The following is a 25,096-nucleotide window of genomic DNA, read 5'->3' as shown; positions in this document are numbered from 1 at the left end:
TAAAGGTCGAAGGGAAGCAGAAGCTGCATACATGGAGTATTTGCATCATAATGGTATGGACGTGTAGGGTGGTGCGTCTGCATCGTGGGCAACTCCGAACATGTCGACCTCAAGTCCACCAAGCACTTCTCCTAGCGAAGGAACCAACTATGGCAGTGGAGACATTAGGAACACCTTGTTGAGGTATCAGTTGGAAGTTGACATTGAGGAGCGTGACCACGCAAGGAGGATTGCAACCTTGAGTGCAAACATGTTGAATGAAGTGGTAGCTCATGTTGTGGGAGATGATGAAGTCAATGCACCGACGAGATAGCGTACGGGTAAATGAATGCAAAAGTATGACTTCTTGTTCCAGTATTCAATAAGATATGTATATATGGCAAGTAACCTTATTATTTTTGTTTCAGCACTACTTTGGTCTTATTCGGTCCATTTTGTCTACTTTGGTCCTATTCGGTCCACTTTGGTCTTATTCGGTCCAATAGGTTCTATTTGCTCCATTTTATCCTATTCAGTCAACTTTGGTTGTATTTGATTTATTTGGTTCACTTCAGTCCATTATTGTGTACTTACATAATACAAAAAGATAGACTTGCGTTGGGCATAGTATGAAAAAACATTACCCTCTGTTGTTCCAAAACAAGAAAATGTAATATATGCTTAAGTCAACCGCTTTTGCAAACTATGACAAAAATTGTGTCCCTAAACTCATTGTTTTGAGATGAGTTTAGAGCTTACACCTAAGTATACTTTACTCTACTCCTCTTCCAATCCTTAATTACTTAGTTAAAGAAAAGACACAAATTACTACTAGGCTGTGAGGCATGAAGTATATGGCATTATGGCTTCCTTCTAAATGGGTAAATACACAACTTATTATCGTGTACGTAATTGAAATCATGGTCTTTCTCAGTCCAAAATGGCACATTCCTCAGTTTTGTAGAGATCAACCCACTATTTGGTAATTGGTAGTTACATTTTCATCTGTTACATAAATAAATGAGACTGAGAAATTGTCATGAATAATGCATTGTACCCATTTTCTTTGTTTGGTCATTAATAAATAGGAGACATCAGCTACAGTTTTTTTCCCTGGCTATGAAACAAAATCCAGGGCAATTTAGACCCAAAGGAAAGGAAAAAAAAAATTAAAAAAAAAAAAAAGGAGAAATTTAAGTAGTACAACGTTTATCAATATGATGAGAATTTGAGAAACGAGATGAGGGCTTGGACTCCAAATTGTTGCATTTCTCTTAGCCTCCATATTGGGTAGAGAGCACCATCTCGAAGTTCTGCATCCACTAGTTGCATTGCCCAGGCATAGTATACACTATGGATTGTATCCTAGAAATGCCACAAAATATCACAGGAAATTAATATGGTTGAAAATTGTCACTAAATTCACTCAAAGACTACATCACATGTCAGATAAAGATGGAAACGGCTAGAAGGCATCAGCCATTTCAAGCCAAGTTGCCAACGACAAGAACAAACAAAACCTAGTTAGCAAAAATGTGAGTAAACTACCCCTTTTTCTTTCACAAGCTAGTAATAATGATGTCAGTACACCAGCAAAACCAGTAAATTGTGCGTGGGGGTGGGTGGGTGCCTGGGTAGGAGCACCGGGACATTCTCAAAAAGAAACAAGTGAACATGCAAATCACTAGCCTGTTCCCTAATAATCATTAGCATATCCAAACCAAGACTAAACCAGACAAAAATCTGCTGGACAGTTATCCCAGTTTATATGTATACATACAAGGACAACACCAGTTCTGAATGTAGTACAGTTTCTTTAAATTTTTTTAAATAGTAAATAACCATACTGCTGATCAGATTTGTTCGGCATTGTACGTCTGCCCTCAGATCCTGTGATTGAGTGGAAATTGAAGAAACAGAAGAAACATTACATGGATCACACCCAATTTGCAAGGCCATTGTGGACGTATTGTCCCTCAAGTTACCAGGTTGCATAGTAGCCTGTTTAAAAGTGTCATTTAATGAAAAAGAATTTGACTGGATCCCAGATGACTGAGCAGTTGACCAGTTGTCATTCAATCTTCTGTAATCGGGCAAGGGTGAAGATAATTCTGAATTTAAAGAGGCAAATGAAACAGAAGAGTGATTTCCAAATACTTTGCCAGTTTGAGCTCCTTGAGGGGCTCCTTCTAACATCAAGGTGTTGTTTGTTACACCAAGAAGAGGATTGCTGGAGCTACCAATGGTCATTCTTGCATCTGGAAGGCCACTGGAAATGGGGAAAACTGTTGTATTATCAACAGCAGTGGAGAGCTCTCTGACACGGCCCACACGGGTAACACTTTTATTATGTTGTGGCAGATCAAGTTGTAGTGACATTGGCATTCCTTGAAGCACACTCCCATTATGGTTTCCAGGAATTATGACCTGCTAGAAGTTAACCTGATCAATGGTGGAGCTGCCTGAGTTTTGTGAATGACCCAGTTGAGTCATTCCTGAAGAAGGAAGGCTGTGAATACCCAGACCAGCAGATGTGCCCAATCTACCAAGCATCCTACTAGGAGGGAAGGATCTGAAAGCAGTGTTATGAAACTGCCCAGATCCATTCAAGGTTTGAAAATTTCCAACTCCATTCAGAGAACTCATTTGCAAAAAGGAAGCATCTGTACCACCTAAGGCTGCCACCATATTAGCTTGCTGGTTTGCCACACAGCTGATTCTTTTAAGGTAAAGCCAGTATTTCTGCAATCATAAAGCAGAATAGTAAGCTTCCTGGGATCAAAAAGTTTAGTTCATATTAAACCGAGAAAAAGAAAAATCAGAATCTATGCCTGGAGATGGCTTGCCACATTTTCTCTTGTAAGCTATTCAACATTCATCAAATCTAGAATCTTTTTAGGTACAGCCTCTTCATCCAAAGCAATATTAAATAAAAATAAAAATAAAAAATTAAAAGAAAAACTACATGGCTGAAATATTAACATTGGAAAAAAGTCTCACAGACTCAATATGTGCCTAATAAATAAATGTAGAGTGGTTGTGAAGAACCTACTGTCAATGCCCAACTGATTAACAGCTGCAACAAATTTGCGATGCAGATCCACAGACCAAACAACCCGAGGCTTCTTTTGATTTGATGGGTCATCATTATCAGGCCCATTTTCATCATGCTCCTCAACCTCCTCTTCATCCTGATCCTCCCGTTTTTTATTGAGCTTCCCATTCTGATACAAAAGTGTCCCAGCTGACCCTGGTCCTCCTTCAACACTCCCAGAATGAAGCTTCTCTTGAATGCCAGAATTATTCCTGTCTTTTGAATCAAACTTCTTTCTCCTGATTACATGTTGCCAGATATTCTTCAGCTCCTCAATTCGAACAGGTTTCAGTAAATAATCACAAGCTCCATGGGTAATTCCCTTCATCACAAGCTTGGTATCGCCATTTATGGACAACACTACAAATTTAAAGATTTTATAACTAAAATTAAAGCCTGATTAAGTAACTGCATGCTGCAGAGGGTACCACAATCCAACCACAAGCTCTAGAGATTTTTAAATTTAGCCATTTAAAATCCATTGTAAAATTTTTGAAAGAGCAACAAACTCATGGACTATTGAAATTATCCTTTTTCTTCTTCTCTGGAAATCAAACTATCATACTCCATATAATTGAAGAGTTTGAGATGGAAAAAATAAATATCTTACAAAAGTTAGTATTATAAATAAACTAGCTATTTAATCTACAACAAATTTTTGCTTTCAGTAATTTAATCTTCACTGAAGAATGCCAATATATAAAAGATCATGTAGTGTTCCTCGCTTACTAATGACAAGTAAGTCCATCTCAAGCCCCACAAGCTCAAGCAATTTAAAACCATCCACGTCTGGCATTTGAACATCACTGATAACCAGGTCAAACTGGTCCTTGTTTTCTCTCAACAAATTCAATGCCTTGATTGCTTGATTGCTTGATTGCTTAGCAAAACACACACACAAACAGAGAAACAGAGAATGAAAAAGTTTCACACCCAAAATAATCTCTTAACACCAGTCTTCAAAATTTATATTGCCAAGGACATTACAACAAACAAAAGAGAGCACTGACTCAAGGTTTGAAAGATACCTCTGCTAGTAGGAGACCAATTCTATTGTCAGATGTTGTCAACAGATCTATTGCATCAGATGGTGATGAAGTGTCCACAATTAATTTATCTTCCTCTTCAACAAGAAAATTAACACTACATTCTTGAAGCCTATCACGAAGAATTCCACATTCATGCAGCAACTTTGCATTAGCAGTACTAGCAAGCTCCATTCTTTTCCTTTCCTTGTGAAAAATTCTCAGAAAGATACACAACAAACAACAGCATGAAACAGATGGGGTTTGCAAATAGCAACAATTGAAAGTCTAAACACAACCCAATCAGCAAGACAAAGTTATTAACCAGAATCAGTTACATCCTGATTGGGAATTAGTTTGAAATATTAGGCACTAGTGAGAGATCAAATATTTGAATATCCACAAGACTTTGTTGTCTGGCCTTTTTATATGGTGCTTTTGGTGTAGTCTGTGTGGGCACCTATGTATGTGCAACCCAATCAATTGGTTGTCTCCTAATCTCAGAAAAGTAGAATTTCTATCCATTTATTGTTTGATACATGACAAGTTTCTAAAACTAAAGAATTTTCTTAGTTGGTCATGATTTCTCTCCATTGGTTGTTGTTGGTGCAAACACAATAATAATGGAAATAACACAATAAGAAACTGAATAGTACTTCTGAATATTATTAATTCAATGAGAAAAATTACACAACACTATTTGGACTGAGGCACGACACTCGCTCTCTTTAAGGAGATTCAAGCTTTTGGTTGGCTAAACTTTGTAACCGGTGCAGACCTTCTCTGACTTGTCTCCCCCAGGATACAACAGCCCAACAAATGTTGTATGGCTAGAACAGCTTCTGCACAAAGTGTTCAAGCCCAAAGCTCCACCAGAAGAACACCTTTCTTTGGCCCGAAATTTCTTAAGTATTTAGGAATATTATAGAATTCACTCTCTCACACAATACACTTTGCTTTTAACTATTTTCTTCATTCACTCTTGATATGAAATTAGCCCATAGCATAGCCGTATATATAGTCTTCCAACCCTTCACATAACCTACATGTTATTTATTAATTTAGAAAACTTCTATTAATTTATTTAATCTAACTTATATACAAGTAACTCTTTCTTTAACAACTCTTTTTTTAACAACTTTTATTATAACTCACCTCTTTATTCATTTTCAGTTATTTTGAGTTTTAACATATTTAATTTAAAATGTACTAACAGTTGTTTTTAAACCTAATAAAGCAATTGTTGCCAATGAGCCCTAGCTCAATTGGCACCCCCTCCCCTTATAAGATCTAGATAGAGGTCAAGGTCGTGGGTTAAAGCCCGCCCCATTAGGTGTGTGTAACTAACAAATCAATGAATAAAACTTTAAATAAATAAATAAAATATAGAATCAAAGCATGTATTTATCAATCAATCAATCATTAATAATAATAATAAATGCAATTAAAAAATACCGCATCTTTTAAAAAATTTCTCATTTGGTTAGTCCATATGGTTATGACCCTTCAATCAAATACTTCAACTAAATCTTACTTCACATTTCTTTACCAAAAGCCATGGCAGGTACAACCACTGGGCAATAAACCCCTGAACATGTATTGTTTCATGTAGGGTTGTAAACAAGCCAAACTGAACTAAGGAGTTCAAACATGTAAAAAAGAGCTTAAGAACTCAGGCTGGACTTGTGTAGAAGTTCAAGCTTGGTTTGTTAATTTCCTGAAGGAACTTGAGAGCTTGTTCATGGGCTCTGTTAAATTGGTTAAAAAAATTAACTTCATACAAATGCTTATAAAAACTTAGCAATAGTATTTATAAAACAAGACATATACAGACGCATTTTTTACCAAAAAAAAAAAAAAATAGTAACATATAGAAACCACTGAAAGTATTATCTTTAGCGTTCATAAACATATCAAGCCAAGAATAGCTTTGAACAAGCTTATTTTGTTAACCAATTGAGATTGAGCTTGGTTCAGTTAATTAATAAACGATCCCAAATTAACATCATAAAAAGTGAAACTTGAGCTGCTCACAAGCTGCTTAGTACGTTTTATAGCCTAGTTTCACGGATATATGGCCATAATTTGAGAATTGAGACCATAGCTCCAGCCTTGCATTCTTTTTTAAATCTAAGAAGATTATTGGTTTAATTGCATATTTCTAAGCTAGTGATATGATCCTTTTTCTGCCTGAAAGGTGAAATTAAAAATATTCGCTATTTCCCCTTTTCCTTTGGTGTGTAAAGATTTAATCGGCATAAAAAAGGAAGATGGTTACTCGCGTTGTAAGAATTCATTGATGTTTGAACACTTTGTGCAGCCCTTAAAGCAAGCAGGCCTCCATCATCATGACCAACAAGAATTACCGAAGTAAACCCCATCTCTGAGCAGAAAGAAAGAAGCAAGTCTACCTGAAACATCAGATAAAATATTCAGACCAAAATCTAAATTTGTTCCAGACAGAAAGGGTGAAGATAATGAATACATAAAATGAGTAGGAGGAAGTCTCTCTAACTTCAACATCTGATATATGAAGAATCTGCAAAGAAAAGCCATAAATTAGTAACAATACCACTAAATATATTTCCTGATTTTTTGACTTATAACTAAGAAAAGAAAGCGTTAGAAAGTAGAAACCATTATGACCAGGAGGAAGCCTCTTGTGGCTAATGTGCCTACCAGTGAGGGCATTGGGACGATCAAAGAGTTGAAGCATCCCAGTCATGCATCCTATTTGCTTCTGCAAGTCTTGATTGTCATCTGCTAAAGAATACAAGAGTTTTGCAGCCATCTCCACCTCCTCTCCTCAATATTAACACAGTTAAAATACACCTACTTCTTAGACCTCCAATGTTCTTTCTCCAAATGAGAGAATTGCATCAATTTTAGTCTCCTTCATGTAATTTGAACCTCAAACTCTTCAAACATGTTGCAACCAGTGCTTGCAGTTCACAATTTATCAGATATCTAACAAAATCTCTGCTAACCCAATTTAGAATCAGGGGTTTTGGACACCTCAACGACCGAAATTTGACAAGATCTAAACCTTATCTTCCTTCTTCTTGCCTCCACAATGTGCAGAAAACAAAGGAGAATTTAACTTGTTTTCAACCCTTAGTGACCATAAGAGAACAATGCACTTTCCTCATTCATGAAATTCCAATGGCAGCATTCCAAAAAGGGAAATTACCAAAAGTATCAAATTACTTCTTCTTGCTTATCAACAATGCCACATAAAATCTCTCTTAGAACCCACTTTACTCCAACTAACAACATATCAAAAAACAAGAAAGTTTGGCTTCAAATGAATACCTACCACACATTTGTCCTTTTGCAATCAAAAGTCCAAGCCCAGAAAAACGAGGTAATGTGCAAATTAGATGTGCAAAAGAATTGTATATAGTTAGTTAGACAACGTTTGAAACAATAAAGGAAACTAGCATCTCGAGTTTTAGAAACTTGAGATCCATATTAGAACTCGAGTCCAAAAAACTCGCTTTGCGAGTGTGAAAATGCCACATAGATCTCAAGTCTTTAAGACTCGAGTTTTATGCAAAAAAAATTTCCTATAGTGGCGTTTTTAAGCCTTACAGTGACGTTTTAAAGCCCTATAGCGGCGTTTTCCTGCAAAAAAATTTTGTAAGTACAGGTTTAGGGAGTCCTATAGTGACGTTTTTAAGCCCTATAGTGACTTTTTATAGCCCTATAGCGGCGTTTTTATTCAATTTATGGAAATCAAGTCTTTAAAACTCGATTTTCAGCTTGATTTTTTCCCACTTTAAACTAATCCATTTACAAATCGAGACTTAAAAACTCGATTTTTATCTTGAAACTCGAGTTTTAGACACTCGAGATGCTAGTTTTCAACATTGTTTTGAAACGTGACAACTAACTAAATTTTTTAATATTTATTGTTATTTAGAAAAAAAATTCCCAGAAAAACTTCCTAATACATCAGTAAATACAATACACCTTCTGGGTTTTCTCCAAAATCTCAATTTGTTGACAACAAACACATTGAAAGCCAATATTCTTCCCAAGCAATGATCCACAAACAAATGCATAGCCACCAAGATTCTCCCCAGTTAGAACATTTTGCATGCTTATTCCAATCACCTATAGACAAGAAGTATAAGCACACACTATCTGACTGCTCAATGACCTTTTCGTTTCCGCCCATATGCCCTCACAAGTCTCATCTTACCTATTTCATTAGACACAACAACTTAATTAAATGAACATATTCAATCAAATGCACGGTACAATTAGCTCAAGATAATGGCAGTGTAGACAAATTACATACCATCACTGGTCCTGCAATCAGGATTGTGCGCAGGAGGGCATCGCGATCTCCACAAAGCCTCTACCGGCTGAATGTCCGCACCCAATATCTACTCAATCTGTACAACCTCTTCGTGGGGGGTTGAAGGTAAAGGTCCCATGGTGGGCTCCGCATGAACTAGAGGTGGGGTGGGCATTACTGGTGTGGGGACAAATATGCATCCAACATCATGGGCGAATCCACAGAACATTGGAGGCGACATACAGGGGGACTATCGAGGGGCCTCATACTCTTGGCTAGCACCACGGGACATAGTGTGGGATGGCCCAACAACATCACTGGCAGTGTAGGATGGCCCAGCGCCGTCGTCAGACAATACCCAATCACCCTGAAGCCATGATTCTTCTGCACCCGACTCATCCCCTTCCTCGTAGATGGGTTCCGGCTCGGTCGCACGTCCTGGACTAGCTCGACCACCTCCACGGCGTCCACCCCTTCGAGACCCACCACTTCGCCTGCTGCGACCCGGGGCTTGTGTATGAATTTCGGATGCTTCCGCGAGCACATCCGGCAATTTAAGTCGACCCAGCTCGTCCGCAACCTCTAGTGTAAACTTAAGGTCATTGTACATGTCGGACCCTTGGTCGAACCTCTGTAAAGACCTAAGCATCGTCCGAACCTGCAAAACAAGGGTGTCACAAAAGTAGGAACACAGGTATGATGCAAACTATAATAGGGGGTCATGTGAAATTATCTTTTCATTTACTTAAAAGTAATTTTGGTTACAACGTAATGAAACTTGAAGGGTTTTAAAAGGTCGAAAATGAAATAACTTTAAACTTAAAATGTCAAAAGTGTACAATTCATATGCTTTCTCAAGAGTCAAGTAATTCCAAGTTCTTTCCAATGTCTTCCTCAAATCCCAAGCAAGGATGAATCCTTACAACTTTTTAATATAAGGCAAGGCAAATATTTGATAGGAATTGCATTAGGCGTTACATTTACAGTAACTTATGTTTCAAACTTATAGTACTTGACAGCTTTTTCCCATAATGTAATTTTTGGATATTACAGATATCAAGGTGATTTGGAATTTGGATACTACAAATTCACTTATTTATGAAGAACTTAAATCATAGCATGTTTCTCACTTTAAAATATAATGAAAGATAAACTCATAGAGATTTAACGACAATAATTGTTGTGAAGTTTTGCATACATGATAAACATGCTGAAGATATTTAATCAAACAATGCTTTCAACAAAGGTTCAGGAATTGTTGCCTCACCATGAGCTCCCAGTACGCAAACTCTAGTGTTATGTACCGCCTTGTGCTACCATTGTACCATGTCATGTACTCAACGAGGTACGTCATATCATCGTCCAGGAAAGGGGCAGCGCAAACAAGTTGCCCTCAATTGCCCCATTGCTGAATATGGGCAGCATGTTCTACCACCCAATGCTTGTGTCATTTACCCCGGAGAGATATCTTGTGAAGGTCGATCGATGTATCCACGACCTCTGGAACTGGTTGCTTCATCCCAAATTGACGGAAGACCCGCTCGGGATGATGCCCCTCCACTATCCAAAAGTATATCAATGGCACTTCGGCCCTCCAAATATGCTGCCCGGTAGTGCAATACGCAAGTAGGGAGCCCAATGTATGCGTGTACAGCTCCCATACAATCTACATAAATGGATTGTTAGTTTAGTGATTATGTGAAGATGGATGGTTGTCATTTGTCCTAGAAGTTAAGAGTATTTATAAGCAATTTGATTACTAGTACACTACGGTTTGGGATTTGAAATATTTAAATACAAGCAGGTTTATGACAACATCGAGTTATTCCCCCCAAAATGCACACTAGAAAAATGCTACCATGCAACTAGTTAACCCAATCATGTACAAGTTGCATATAAATTTCACACTCAATAAAGGCTTTTCATAGCAACTAGACATATCAAAGATGAAGTAGTGCAAAACCAATCACTAAGGAGACCTCAATATTAGGAAATTATAAATGTGATATATAAGATACAAAACACTAAAATCTAGTTTATTACCAAAAGGTTGAGATAAAAAATAAAAAATAAAAAGGGAAATAAGTTAGAGCCAAACACACTAATATTTTCCCTTGTTTCATTGACACCATACATACACTAACCTTAATAGCTATGTAAATAACTGAAATTTTGGTGTTTTAAGCTAAAACGTTCAAGGTTTAAATTTATTCTTTTCATTATTTTAACTGTGGAATTATATATATATAAAAGTTACTGACCAATAATTCACGAAATATTAGATAATGCATGGGATCATGTTTTTATCTTATATCTACAAAGGGGATTATTTATATACCCTTCCAAAATAGTATCAACTAGGAATTTACCCCAAGAACTAAAGGAAAAAGTTGGTGTTGACAAAGCCACCCACAAATTATCCATTGCAATTTTATTATATAGGCAAAAATATGAGTACATCATCATCATCATAATCAAGATTCCACTTTTGGATTGTGAAGCAAAAAGTAATCTCCTGTGGTAGTAGAAGGCAAGAAGTGTAGAACATTACTTTTTTTGATAATCTTTATTTTTTTAGAATCAAGTGTAGAACATTACTAGTAGCATAATATACCTAAATTTTTATTTTAATCTTTTGGGACATACATTCTCTACCAGTAGCCCCTAAAAAAATATTATCTTTTATAATTCTTTTGGGCCAGACCATCCGGGCCTTGTGCTTTGCGTGGACCTGGATTTAATCATCCACGTGTCTATTGGATGAGCCTATTAAATTCATCTATCTAACAAACCCACCAGTCCAAGCAAAACAATCCTTGATTGGTTCACTGTTAGATCCTACATATCTCTTTGTATTTATTTGGTCTTCCACTCAGTAGTCAAACTATCTGAATTGCAGACGAGAACTACAAAATCACCCAAACAATTCGGTAAGCCAAGAAAAATAGATAGTCAAGTATTCAGATAGCAACTCCAATGGCTTTTACTCTATTTACAAAAGTATTGCAGCTCGTTTATAACTACCAAAATGCCCACGAAATAGTAATATTGCTATGGAATTCTATTGCAGTGTTATTTTGGTCTATTTTTGACATGATGTGTATGATTTATACAAGTAAAATTTAAAATATGCAAGGGCAGACCAAAAAAGATACAGTGTTCTTGAGCTGACTGGTAGGCTTGGAAATACAGCCTTGTATGTCTACCTTTATATAGAACATGGAAAGATCAAATCAAACATCACTGGAAACCCACTAGAGAAAATGGGTTCCCAAGAGTTTCAACTGGCTATACTGTTCTTGATCTGGGCTTCACCAACATGCCTATCTTTTAGTCTCCCGAGTGAGTACTCTATATTGGGTCAAGAGCAGGACAAGTTTCCTACAGAGGAAAGAGTGATCGAGCTCTTCCAACAGTGGATGAAAGAGCACAAAAGGGTGTACAAACACGCCGAGGAGGCTGAGAAGAGGTTCGAGAACTTCAAGAGGAATTTGAAGTACATAACTAAAAACAATGAAGAGTTCAAGAAGACTTATTTGTCGAACGTGAAGAAGCCTTTCAACAAGATGAGTAACACTCTTTTGAGTGGGAGTATGTAGGAAAAGTTGCAATCTTGGGATGATGCTCCTACTTCCTTGGATTGGAGGAAAAAGGGAGCTGTCACTGGCGTTAAGGACCAAGGCAATTGTGGTAAGTTTCTATACTTGGATGAGTAATTCTATACATTCTAACTTACATTGTATTGGTAATTTGGAATGCATATCTAAGTGATAGACTGACTCTGGTTACTGACGTACCGTTAACAATCATATGATTTATTGTGTCCATTTCTCATAGTGGTTGTGTGAGAGAAATTACAAACGATTTCTCATCTAAACATTAGTAACTCATTAGTCATTAGATATACTATTATAACAGAATCCTCTCCCTATGGATTAAAAGGGACAGAGCAACCATTTGAAATCAGTGACAAGTCAATCATGGTTGAACCTTGAACCATTAGGTATTTGAAGTGTGGAACAATTAATAGAAATGACACATTTTGTCATTATATATTGATGACTTTTTATATGATGATAGAATGACCACACATTTCTTAAGTTACTTTTCAATACATTCAATCTAAATGATTTCTAATGGAATCCTAGCTCTCCACACCCACTGTATCAAGTTGGAGGACCTTAATCCGTAGATTTCTTAAGAGTTAAGAAGAAGAATAAATTAATCAAAGACAAATGACCTGAGTTCATTGACTTTTAGTTCTATTTTGTGCTGGCACTACTTGTAAGTCAAAGGGTCTGAATTTTAGATGAAAACCCAACCACCAGAGCATCTAGGCAGTAGGAGGGAAAGGAATAAAAGAAAGGAGAAGATTTTTATTAAAAATATATATTTATCCTTCTCATTAAAAAAAAAAAATGGTTAAACTAACCTAACAATTTTGTAATAATCAAAATGTCTCAATCATATGATTTATAATGTTGTTCTTGTTCTTCTAAGAAAAAAAATGTTGTTCCTTATTTACTAAAAACCTAACATGGGTAATTCTGGTCTAGAATAAAATTTAGACCTTTCTTTTTCCTTCTTAAGTTTCAGTAGCCAATTCTTCAAGGGACCAAGTGAAGACGCCTAAATTAAAGAAGCTATACTCCACAAAGAGCTCCATATCATTATATTTATCGAGATTAAAAAAAAATCTTGAGCAGAACCAACTTACACAAGTAAAATAATGTAAAATGTTTTATATATATGATCTCTCATACCTAACCAACTTGCAAAAGCCAAATATTGCAGCCTTTGTGCATGGACTGGTATTTCGTTCGCTATATCATGATGAATTATGGGGAAAAATGGAGGCCAATTTCGATCATCATTGGGAAGACCAGCTGATATAAAATAAAAAAACAGTTTAGAAAATAGCATGAATGTTCAAATAGTGTGTAAAACACCTTGAACGTTTAAACCCCAAATTACAAATTACCAATTCAAACTTATTATCAAACAATGTATGTGCGAAATATGAAAATAAGCTAAAACAGAATTGATAAAACAATCTAAACCAAATAAAATCACAACCACAACAGAAATTAAATGGCAAAAATTAAGGAAAGAGAGATGCAAACACAAAGACAACACAGCGATATGTTATCGAAGAGGAAACCGAAGTCCTCGGTGTAAAATATCTCTGCCGCCCTCCAAGCGATCAATAATCCACTAGAAAATAAAGTTAGGATACATGAACAGCAGAAGACCCTCCAAACCTAATCTACCCAATGTACCTAAGCCCTCCAAGCTTCTTGCTCCAACGAGGTTACGCCGAACCTTTGTCTTCTCTAACTTACTGGATTCCGCTATAGCTCATAGCATCAACTAATATCAATTGGTCCCTTCCTAACTGCTTCACAAGCACCAAATAACATTCTCACAGATATAAGTATGGTGAGATAAGGATTTGACTAATGTATCTCTCAAGGATGTATCAATAGAGAAGGTGAGAGTAGAAGAATTTGGAGAATCAAAGTATAAAGATTGTGGATGAGTCAATCTTGTTTTTTCTAGGGTTTCTCTCTCAAAATTCGCTCTGGAAGCTCTCTACAATACGTGGGTATAAGGGGTATTTATACTGGAGTGTGTTTGGAATGCGAAAAGTCAGTTTTTCCCAAACAGAGTGGTCTGGCGACTTGACCTCGCAACTTGACTGAGTCGCGAGTATGAGTCGCAAGCTAACTACCTGGCCAGACTGGAAGTTTTATTTTGTAGTGCTCCAGCTGGTGTGACCTCTCAGCTCCTCTGCATGTTTCACACGTGTGCCTCCTTTGGCGACTTGTCAGCCGCAATCCAGTCGCGAGATCCAGTCATGAGGCCCTGCTTGAATGCACACTCTTGAGCTTTTTTGCACACTCTTGAGCTTTTCTTCACACTCTCTCACACACTACCCTTACATGATTTCCACCTAAATACAGGATTTCTAAATGCTATGTAACAAGCAAATTGGCACGGAATAAAGCCAACAAAATGGTTGATTCTTGATTAAATTCAACCTTACAATCTCCCCCTTTGACACGGAGTTACTTTTGATCATATGTTAGGTGTAGCATTTTCACTTTTGTTTTTTGTTTTCAGTCACTTTAGGTGATAATAATATTTTGTTTTACCCCTTTTTGGTTAACGGAACAAAAAATCTAATGGATTAAAATTATGATAGGTGCCTATTACACAAAAATGGTTCCAGTTTGTTGTGTGGCCATCTTCTCCTCCTCCATAGGGAGAATAACTTGACTTGACAAATTGGTCTAGTCAACCAAAAGCCTAAGTTCTTTGGTTTTCGATCTTTATACAAACCAATTATAATTAATTAGTGAAAATTACTAGTGATTTGCTTAGATTTGTACGGGTACATGTTAGCCTTAAAATCTTTACCTAGCTATAACTTTTGATATGATGATTTGATTTAAGCTTATGATATATTGTTTAGATGGGTTGGCCATTATAACTTATTGGCTTGGGCTGATTCATGAACTTAGGTTAAGGTGCATGCTGGGTTTGGACATCAATGGATTGGTGGTGGATTAGAATGTCCTCTATAAGTTTGTCAATGTAAGAATAGCTGTTGGGCTTTGGAGGCCAAGTTCATGATAATCCTTAGAAGGAGAATCAGGGTGATGATCTTTAAATTTATTTGGAACGTTCAATGCTTGGGTCGTCGTTTCTCTCTGTTTCCATCATGCTGTTTTCCTCTATACGCCTTTTTTGGTCCCTATAACTCATTTGTATTTTATTTTTGGCTTACTTATCTTATAGCTATACATACACCTCTCTTTTTTCTAATTTTCCCTCACATGAACATGAACACGAACAATTCAATTGCCTACATAAAAAACTGATTGATGTCTCGGTTTGATAATAAAGAGTTATCATCAAGAGTGGATGCCATAGATTGAAACTTTCTCTCAAAAAAAAAAAAAAAACACGAACAATTTGGGAATTAGAACTAATACATCAAATTCAAGTAACTGATACGTCAATACTTACCTTCGATTTTAGTTATCTCAATTGGTACATTAAGTCTTTTCTTGTCGAATAAAGAACATGAGATCAAATTTTGTCTACACTAAAAAGAAAATTATTGATGAAATAATCATTAAACATAAACTCCTATAAATAGGTTGTCATGAAAGACTTCATTCGAATAAGATATTAAGGTGCCCACTTATCAAACAACAGATCTTTACAGTAGGAATTTAGAAACGATAAGTTACATATATCTTCAAATTATCATGCTTTCCCTTGAGTTTAACATTCTAGAAAAGATATGGAATGAGGGACTTAACATCCTTTGGGAAATTTTCAAATTTTGAGAGGTACCATCTCCTAGTGGCATAACTCGTTCCCATCAAGTACAAAATAGTACCACCAGTGAACGAGAATGCATATAATGTTTGAGAGATAAATGAGATCCCTAAGAAATCTATAATTTCAAAAAGATAGTGTGGGCATATCACAAAATCAAACAAACTACCATAAATGAGATCCCTAAGAAATCTATAATCTCAAAAAGAAAGTGTGGGCATATCACAAAATCAAACAAACTACCATTGGGAATCCTATATTCTTTGTCACCCTTTGTTCTTAGTTTGGAGAGGAGGTAATGGTGGTAGAAGTTACCACTAATTCCTATAAGAAACAAAAAAATTCCAGGATACTTCAAATCAACTGGCGGCTCTAAGATTCCTTTTGATAAGTGTTGGGCATAAATCATACTTGCAGCTGACAAGAAATAACTAAGAGAAATAGAAATTGCAGAATCAAGTGCCATCCCGCCACTGAATTCGTGAACAAATTGCACCTGTAAAATATGAGTATTTAAGTATTTAACCAAGTACAAAATCAAAGAAAATATTTAGACAAAGCACTAAATGGCTGCCTGTATATGTATGTGATTTTCTAAAAAGTTTCTTATTACTATTTGTTCCACTTTTCAATATAATAACATAACTTCATTCATTATATTTTCCAAGAAGATTGATAAAAAAACGGATTTTTTATTTTATCATTATTATTTTTTGTTTGTAAGACATCAATATCTTTTCTGGATAACAGTCATGAGCTTCTCCAAACTTATAACAAAATCATTGCTTCAAACTCAAAATATAGTTTGTAAAATACACATACAATATTGTATATTACACAATACTTACATATTTTCTAAAGGAAAAAATTTAGTTACAAAATTAGTTGTAACATAAGAGTACAACCTTATTCAATATCTTTTTATTGGAGGTAAATTTTGACAAATCCACCATTGAATTTTGACATGACTATACATTATTTTTGGAAAATTAGGACATGACGTGACAGAGATATACGCATATTAATTAATTTTAAATATTTTTTATTTATATTTTAAATATTTTTTTGAGGGGGATATTTTAAAATATTGTTAAGCATTTATTTTTTTTTCATATAATGTTATACATATATCAATTTAAGAGAAATAATGGATAATAAAGTGAATTCATGACTAATATATGATATTTAGAAATTAGAATATAAACCAAAATAAGATCCAAAAGAGTAAATAAAAAATAACTAGTTAAGTATTCAAGATTTAAACTAAAAAGAAATAAAAGATACATGTCTCTCCCGTATTCCAGCTATATCTAGCTATGGGGGACAGTTAATTAATAATTATTAAAACCATGTTAACTAGGCCTGTGGTCCATCCGAGGACGTTAAACCATCTGAGGAGGCCCACATAAGGTTATAAGGGGAACCAAATGAAAAGAGGAGTAAATATCACATGAGATGGGTCCAGTATTCGTCCGAGGACAAAATCCTTCTCGGCAATATGTGTCCAAGGGCGACCTGAACGCCGTATTGTCACAAACACACTTCGAAACTACATTACCACTAAAGGTGGGACATGGGGCCAAGGGTTAGAAAGAAAAGATAAACAAATATCTTTAACAACTGCTGCCTCCATATTAATTGTCTTTCAACCAACTCTTTGACCGCATTAATGTGGAGGTGATGCCTGAACAGTTATGAAGTAGCCTTACAGCTGCTAGTTGGAGGTTCCAGGAGGTGTTGGATGGGACAGGAAGGGATCCCCTGAATCCAACTTACACGTGTGTGGTGAAGATGACACCAAGAGGGCAGTATATAACATGGAAGAATGCATTAAGAAAAGGGATCGGAACTTCTAAACAATGGATGCTTAGAAGAAAATCTTACGAAATAAAGAATTTAGCTTGTTTCAAGGATAAATTGATAGTAATATTTGTATTAATCCATCTAGAAACGTTAAGTTTAATCGTTTTTCTTCTGAAGTTAATCTAGTTCTTTTATATCCACGCTCTACAAATTTATTGTTTGAGCCTTTAGCGTTTGAACCCAATACGAGTTTGGGATCGATACAAATTGAGTCCTTACACTAGCAATTTTTCAAAAAAAAAAAAAAAAGAGAGAAAAAAAAAGAGGGAAACGGTTGACATGCTTGCAAAAGTATCCTAGATGTATCCTATATTCGATACGGGTACGATACCCTAAATGAAATGTCCTTACTTTCTAGTTAACTTGTCACCTTGTTTTCTCACATGTGAGAATTGGACAAATTTTGTATTGGAAATCTGGTATATTTGAAATTATATTTTTCATTGATGAAAGATCAAAGAGAAATATAACTAATTAGATTCTCAAAAAAATATATGTAAACAATTAATAATTTTTCATCTATTATCTTTACTTTCCCCCCTTTTAATCCAGAATAAAAATCTGCAATTATTTTTGTATTAAAGGTTAGGCTCAAATTAGATCAGATGTATCATTTTTACAATATTGTACCATAGAGTTCACATAATTTTTTTTTTTTAATTATACTTTAATCATTTCTGATTTGGATAAAAATTAATTTGCCAACCTCTATTCAAAGAGTAGTGTTTTACCTACTTTAGGATTACATCCTCTAGTGCTAAGAGGCTTAGAGCTTAATTGTCACCTCCTAATGTTTTCATTGGAGATGCATACAGTTTAAATATATCTAAACTATTATAACTATCAAATTATAAAAAATAAAAAATCCTCACATAACTTTTCTTCACCAATTAACTGTTAAAAAAATCTCTCTCTCTCTCTCTCACACACACACATATATACATATGAACCGTATGTCTTGAAATAAAATCCCAAAAACATAATAATAATTTTATTATTACAATTTGAATAAATTATGCCCGTTAACCAAAATAAGCACAATGTTTTTTTATAAATAAAAAAAGGTGCAAATAAACCTACTAAAACCCTTACTGCATCCAAACTTTGGCCAAAATGGGCATTTGCCCCTTTCGCCAAAACTTTTTAGCAAAATGTCTCATGTCTGAAACTATTTAGGGAAATGTTCCTATTTTGAAACTCGATTTTCTAAAAATTGAGTTTCAATTTAAAACTCGATTTTTGGACAATCAATAGTTGTACATGATTGATTATAGAGTAGGATTTGATGATGGTCTCACTATTTGCTTTGTCCAAAAAACAAAAAGCCGTTTTTAAATAGTTAAAACCAAACGACAAAGTAGGTCAAACCAAACGACATAAATAGTACAATTTAAAATTGTCAAAATGCATGTAAAAAAAAAATTGTCAAAATAAATATAAAACTAGAAGCAGATAAATTTGAAGAGATGAGATAAAGTAACAACCTACGGTATGAATTGAGTTGTAAGGCTCTTAGGTTTTTGTGTAATAATTGTTGAAAATTTAAAAATTGTCAATTTTTTATTGAGAAAATTTAGCCGTGTTTTTATGTATCAGTGATCGATTTATGTGAAAATCGATTGTTTTGAAAATTTTAATGTTACAGTAGTTAGATAAATTATTTTATTTTAAAATTTAATTATGTAAAAATATAATTAAAAAATGTATTAAAAACAGTAACAATAATTATACAAAATAAACTTGTGTGTATGTGAAGGAGAGTCAGGAGACAGAGGGTGGGGGGATTGTACCTCAAATATCCTCTTAGAGTAATGAAGGGCTAGAGCTGAATCAAGCAATAGAGATAGGAAATACTTATGTGGGAAAAGCACAGGATGTGAAAGCAGCAAGAAATGCTGGAGTATAAGAGTATGAGCATGCCTGTTCTACTAGAAAGTTTAATTTGGTTTCTTGCAGATTTGGAAGAATTTACATCCCAAAATTTGGAGTAGTTCAAGTGTTGTCCTGTTACTTCCGAGAACCCAAGATAAGCCAATGATGTTGGGCTCACAACTGACATGGCTATGATGAAAAGTGATGGAGGTGGTGAGTAAATAAATCTTAGCAACAGAAAGACCACCATACTGACCCAAATTTGAGGCTTGTGCTTTCTAGCTCACTTCACTCCCTCTCTTGATTTCTGCAATGTTGAGGAGAAATGTGGTTGGGGAGCTTAGCTTAATTAGTGCCAAATAAATACCACGTATGATGCATTGCATTCACACACAAAAAAGGAAGAACTACCCTTTCATTTTCTGTATGTCTGTCTATATATTATATACAGTCTAATCACTTCGCGGACATCTTCTTTCTGAAAAACTTAAGGTTTGGAACACATTACCATCATCTTTAATTTATTGCTGCAGCCAAAATCAAAATCAAAATCAACATCAACATCTACGCTTTATTGTGTATTGATTCTATCACATATCTGATATCTCAGTACTCTTTATCACATATAATCTTATATTATATTAATTAAAATCAAATAAGAAACTTTTTTTTTTTTTGTTTTTTTTGTTTATGACATGGAGATTTATAAAATAAAACAAAGCAAAGGAGTGAATACAAAATAGCCATAAAAAAGGAGAAAGAAATATTGTTTATAGGTGATGTTATTTGGTGGAAAGAGAAAAAAAGAAATAATTCGGTAAAACAATGTCTAATTGTTGAGTTATATTTGAGATGACAAATGCAAAAATGACTGCAATTCAGCATTATAAAAACCGAATTGACAATGTAATTCGATAGCAACTACTGCCTAAAAGAAAAGGCTAAATACCTAACGAGCCATTTTCGCTAACCAAATTGTTGCCCCCTATTAAGTTGCCTGACTGTCCAAAAGAAAAGACTACTACCTAACTAGCCATTTTGGCCATTTGCAAAACCAAATTGTTGCCTCTCTATATGATAAAACTATTATATATATATATATATATATATATGGGTTGAGTTCAAGTTACACCTGGTGTAACTTTAAACAATATTACATCACTCAATATTTAAAAATGATAAAAAATCAATAGTCATGTCATTAATCAATTATTTAAATTCAAGTTTTTATAGTTTAAAAAAATGCATAAAAGATGAGTATATGGATCGAATGGTAAACTACATCCGATTAGCATGAAAATTGGTATGCATGTTAAGAACATATAGAACATATAATTCAACGGTTGGATTTTTAAAATATGAATTTAATAACAAGTTATTGAGTTATGTAACATTACTTAGAGTTACACCAGATATAACTTAAACCCAACCCTATATATATATATATTGATGGCTTCAAGTTATACCTGGTGTAACTCTAAAGAGTTACACTTTTTTAAAACTATTAGATTTAAGTAAATCCAACGGTAAAAAAAAGACACTCATTAATGCTAATATTCTAATTGATCTCATTTATTATCTCTTATTTAATGCATTCCATACATATATATATATATATATATATATATCCAATACAAGACAAGCAATAGTGCATCGTCTGAAGTATTCTACCAAGGTATTGATGCATTATCTTCTAAGAAGGAGGTGCCCTTCGGGCTCAGTTAGCTCTGAGAATGTTGAGGCGTGTTTCTGTTCTTGCTACTTGCAAGTGTTTGGTCGTCTCTCTGTGAGACTCTTGAGTTTGTTTTGGTCGAGTTCAAAGTGCGTAATATAGATTATGGTGATGGTTGAAGAGTTAGAACAACTTTGGAAAAAGCTCTCTTTTACAGAGGACGAGGATGAGGATATAGTTTTAGGAGATAATAGCACGAGAACGACGAAAGAAATAGGCAAAAACTGCCTTGTCATGAAGATCCTCACTCAATGTAGCATCAACATAGAAGCCTTAAGGAAAATTACATGGATGCTGTGGCGAATGAACAAGCCTGTCCAAATTTCTGAGATTGAGGAAGATCTATTCCTAGTGGAGTTCAGCGATCCAAAGGACAAAAAGAGGATTCTTGAGATGTGCTTGTGGAGCTTTGAGAAAAACTTGGTGCTCTTGCAGGAGTTCTCTAGGGACCTAGTTCCTAAAGAAATAGACCTTAAGTGGTTACCTTTCTGGGTTCAAGTTTCAAACCTCCCTCTGAAAAGCAGAACAAAGGAAACAGGGATGGAGACTGGCAGCAAACTCGGACAAGTCCTTGAAGTCGACTTACTGGCTTGTACCTCACGTGACCCAACCTACCCCCTCGAGCACTGTGTCTGTGGAGAGAAAATGAGTGTTGTCAGAAACCAATATATCACATCCATAAAAAACAAAGCAGCCTAAGAAGCAAAATTTTCAAAAGCCTGACATAGCCACCATTGAAAGCAACCCCTCAACCGTAGGTTTGAAAATTCAAATGTTGGAAATGGATGATCAACAAGAAACTTTGACATCAGATCATACTCCTAGGGAAACGAAGAAAGTGTCAGAAGACCTGGGGAAAGTAGACAACCATCAGGTTTCATCCATTACACATAGGCTGGCAAATGAGATAATTAATGATGGACCAATAGCGATGATCTATGACTACGAAGTGGGCTGGGCCCTTGAAGCCCCTAGGCCCAACTTAGCCTATTGGAAGTGCATAAAAAGAGACAAAACCACTGATGGGCCAACTATAAAGTTTGATCCGATAGGGAATAAAAGACCGGGCCATACCCGCCTCAGGAAATTGATCCAAACGTCCCACACTCAAAGAAGTTAAAAAAGGAGAAATAGATTGTGAAGGAAAAAAAAAATCCTGTGAGAACAACACCAATGTGGATGGCGACGTGGTGGTGGCTATGATGCAGCCCCACCGAGCCCAATGACAACCTTAGCTTGGAAACCCTCAGTCAATTCAAGCTTTCAAGGATCTAGTGAGAGCTGAATATCCCAGGCTAGTCTTTGTAGTAGAGACGAAGGCAAGCATTAGTCAGATGAAGAAGCACAAAAACGAAATCAACCAGCACCTACAAGCTTTAATTGTCCCTAGTGATGGCAAAAGTGGAGGGTTGGCCCTTATGTGGAGAGAAGATGCTGATGTCCGGGTCCAAAGTTACTCTTATTCCCATATAGATGTCATTGTTCATGATGCAAGCTTGAATATAACTTGGAGAGCTACAGGCTTCTATGGCCACCCTGATACGGCCTAACGTTCAAGCTCCTGGAAACTTTTGGAAGCCCTCAACGTCCAATTAGATATGCCTTGGGTTGTTTTCGGTGATTTCAATGAGATCACCCACATTGATGAAAATTGTGGGTGGGCTGAAAGAGACACCAACTAGATGGAAGCTTTTTGAAATGCTCTTGACAACTGTGGGCTCAGGGATTTGGGGTTTGTTGGGCAGCAATTTACCTGGTGCAATGGAAGAATAGGTGATTAGCGCACTCTAATCATACTAGACCACATGGTGGCAAATGATAGATGGATTGGGTTTTTCCAGCAAGCCAAAGTCCATCATAGGTCTATGTTTTCGTCTGATCATTGTCTCTTAGCTTTGTACCCTATCCCGGTTCAGTGAAGGCATAGGGTAAAGTCCTATTCAAATTTGAGTCAATGTGGGCTAGGGATGAGAGATGTTGTGATGTGGTGGAGTTGGCCTGGCCACATGTAAATCCTTTTGGAGGAAGAAGTTCAACCCAGGAGAAGATTAATAATTGTCAACATCAATTAGAGCGGTGGAGCAAAAATGTCTTCGGCAATCTCAATAAGTAGATTAAAGAGAAGCAATCACAATTACAATGCCTAGAGAATCGCAATTCCCTCCACAAGATGTCGTTAACATCCAAACCCTTCGGAGGGAAATCAATGAGCTTCTCAAGTGTGAGTCCACAATGTGGAAGCAGAGATCAAAATCCTTTTGGTATCAGAGTGGGGATAGAAATACCAGGTTCTTTCACACTATAGCCTCTCAAAGAAGACAGAAAAATAGAATCATGGGTTTAGAAGACAACAATGGAGTGTGGCAGGGGAGTGATGAAGATATCCAGAGCATTGTTCTAAACTATTTCTCCTCCATTTATCAATCTGATCAACCTTCACAATTCAACCCAATAACTGATGCCATTGAAAGGAGGATCACAGGTGAGATGGATGACTCCCTACTCAAGGAATTCTAGCCTGATGAGGTCCAACAAGCTCTTCACCAAATGCACCCCATCAAATCCCTAGGTCCAGACGGTATGCCTCCACTCTTTTTTCAAAAATATTGGAGCATTGTAGGACAAGATGTAACTGATTGTGTACTTAATATTCTGGACACTGGTGAAATGCCCCCAAAACTAAATGATACCCACATTTGCCTCATCCCAAAAACAAAAAATCACTGAATACCGCCTTATAAGCTTGTGCAATGTAATGTACAAAATTCTGGACAAAATCTTAGCAAACAACCTTAAAAAAATCTTTCCTAAGGTTGTTAGCAAATCCTAAAGTGCCTCTGTCTCTGGGAGACTTATCACAGACAATGTACTAGTGGCATTCGAAACAATGCACCACAAAAATCAGAAAAGGAAAGGAAAAGAAGGTCTAATGGCAATCAAGTTAGACATGAGTAAAGCCTTTGATAGAGTAGAATGGGATTGCCTAGCTAGAATAATGTAGAAATTGGGGTTTCATGATCGCTGATATCTATTATTATGATTTGCATAACCTCTGTTTCTTATTTTGTGCTAATCAATGGACAATCAAAGGGTGAAATCATCCCTTCTCATGGTATCTGCCAAAGGGACCCCTTATCACCCTTTCTATTTTTGTTGTGTGCAGAAAGTCTTTCGGCGATGCTCCAAAGAGGAGAGAGGTTGGAAAATATCAAAGGAATTTCCATATGTCGGGGGGCTCCGCATCTATCTCATCTATTTTTTACGGATGATAGCATAATCTTTTGTCGAGCCAACATGGGTGAATGTCAGCGTATTTGGGATGTCCTTCAAGACTATGAGGCTACATCGGGTCAAAAAATTAACAAGGATAAAACTTCCCTCTTCTTCAGCAAAAATACCAAAGCTACTGATCAAGTTGAAATAAAAAAACCTTTTTGGGGCTCATGTTATCAAGCAGCATGACAGATACTTAGGCCTTCCATCCTTGATAGGCTGAGGAAAAAAAAGGCATATAATAGGATCAAAGATCAGCTCAGCCAAAAGATTGCTGGATGGAAGGGAAAGCTCTTGTCCACCGCCAATAAAGAAGTCCTCATCAAAGCAGTGGCTCAAGCCACTCCTACCTATACCATGAGCTGCTTCAAGTTACCAGACTTGTTATGCAAAGATCTCAGCTCTATGATCAACAAGTTTTGGTGGGGGAAAAAGTCTAATAAGAGAAAGATATCCATGGTTTCTTGGGATAAATTGTGTAAGCCTAAAGGTGTTGGAGGCATGGTATTCAAAGCTTTCAACCTCGCTCTGTTAGCCAAGCAAGGGTGGCAGCTTCTCCAAAACACGAATTCTCTCTTCCACCATGTTTTCCAAGCTAAGTATTT

General features: G+C 36.0%; 2 pseudogenes; both read right to left on the bottom strand.

The window, feature by feature from the left end:
• Positions 1-1,054: 1,054 nt before the first annotated feature.
• Positions 1,055-4,293, bottom strand: LOC115985399 (annotated as a pseudogene).
• An 11,287-nt stretch (positions 4,294-15,580) lies between these two features.
• On the bottom strand, positions 15,581-19,804 carry LOC115983978 (annotated as a pseudogene).
• Between the last annotated feature and the right edge of the window lie 5,292 nt (positions 19,805-25,096).

This window comes from Quercus lobata, chromosome 4 (assembly GCF_001633185.2).
Source record: "Quercus lobata isolate SW786 chromosome 4, ValleyOak3.0 Primary Assembly, whole genome shotgun sequence".
NCBI classification, from domain to species: domain Eukaryota; kingdom Viridiplantae; phylum Streptophyta; class Magnoliopsida; order Fagales; family Fagaceae; genus Quercus; species Quercus lobata.
The sequence above is the reverse complement of the archived record's forward strand: the minus strand, read 5'-3'. Positions and strand labels throughout refer to the sequence as shown.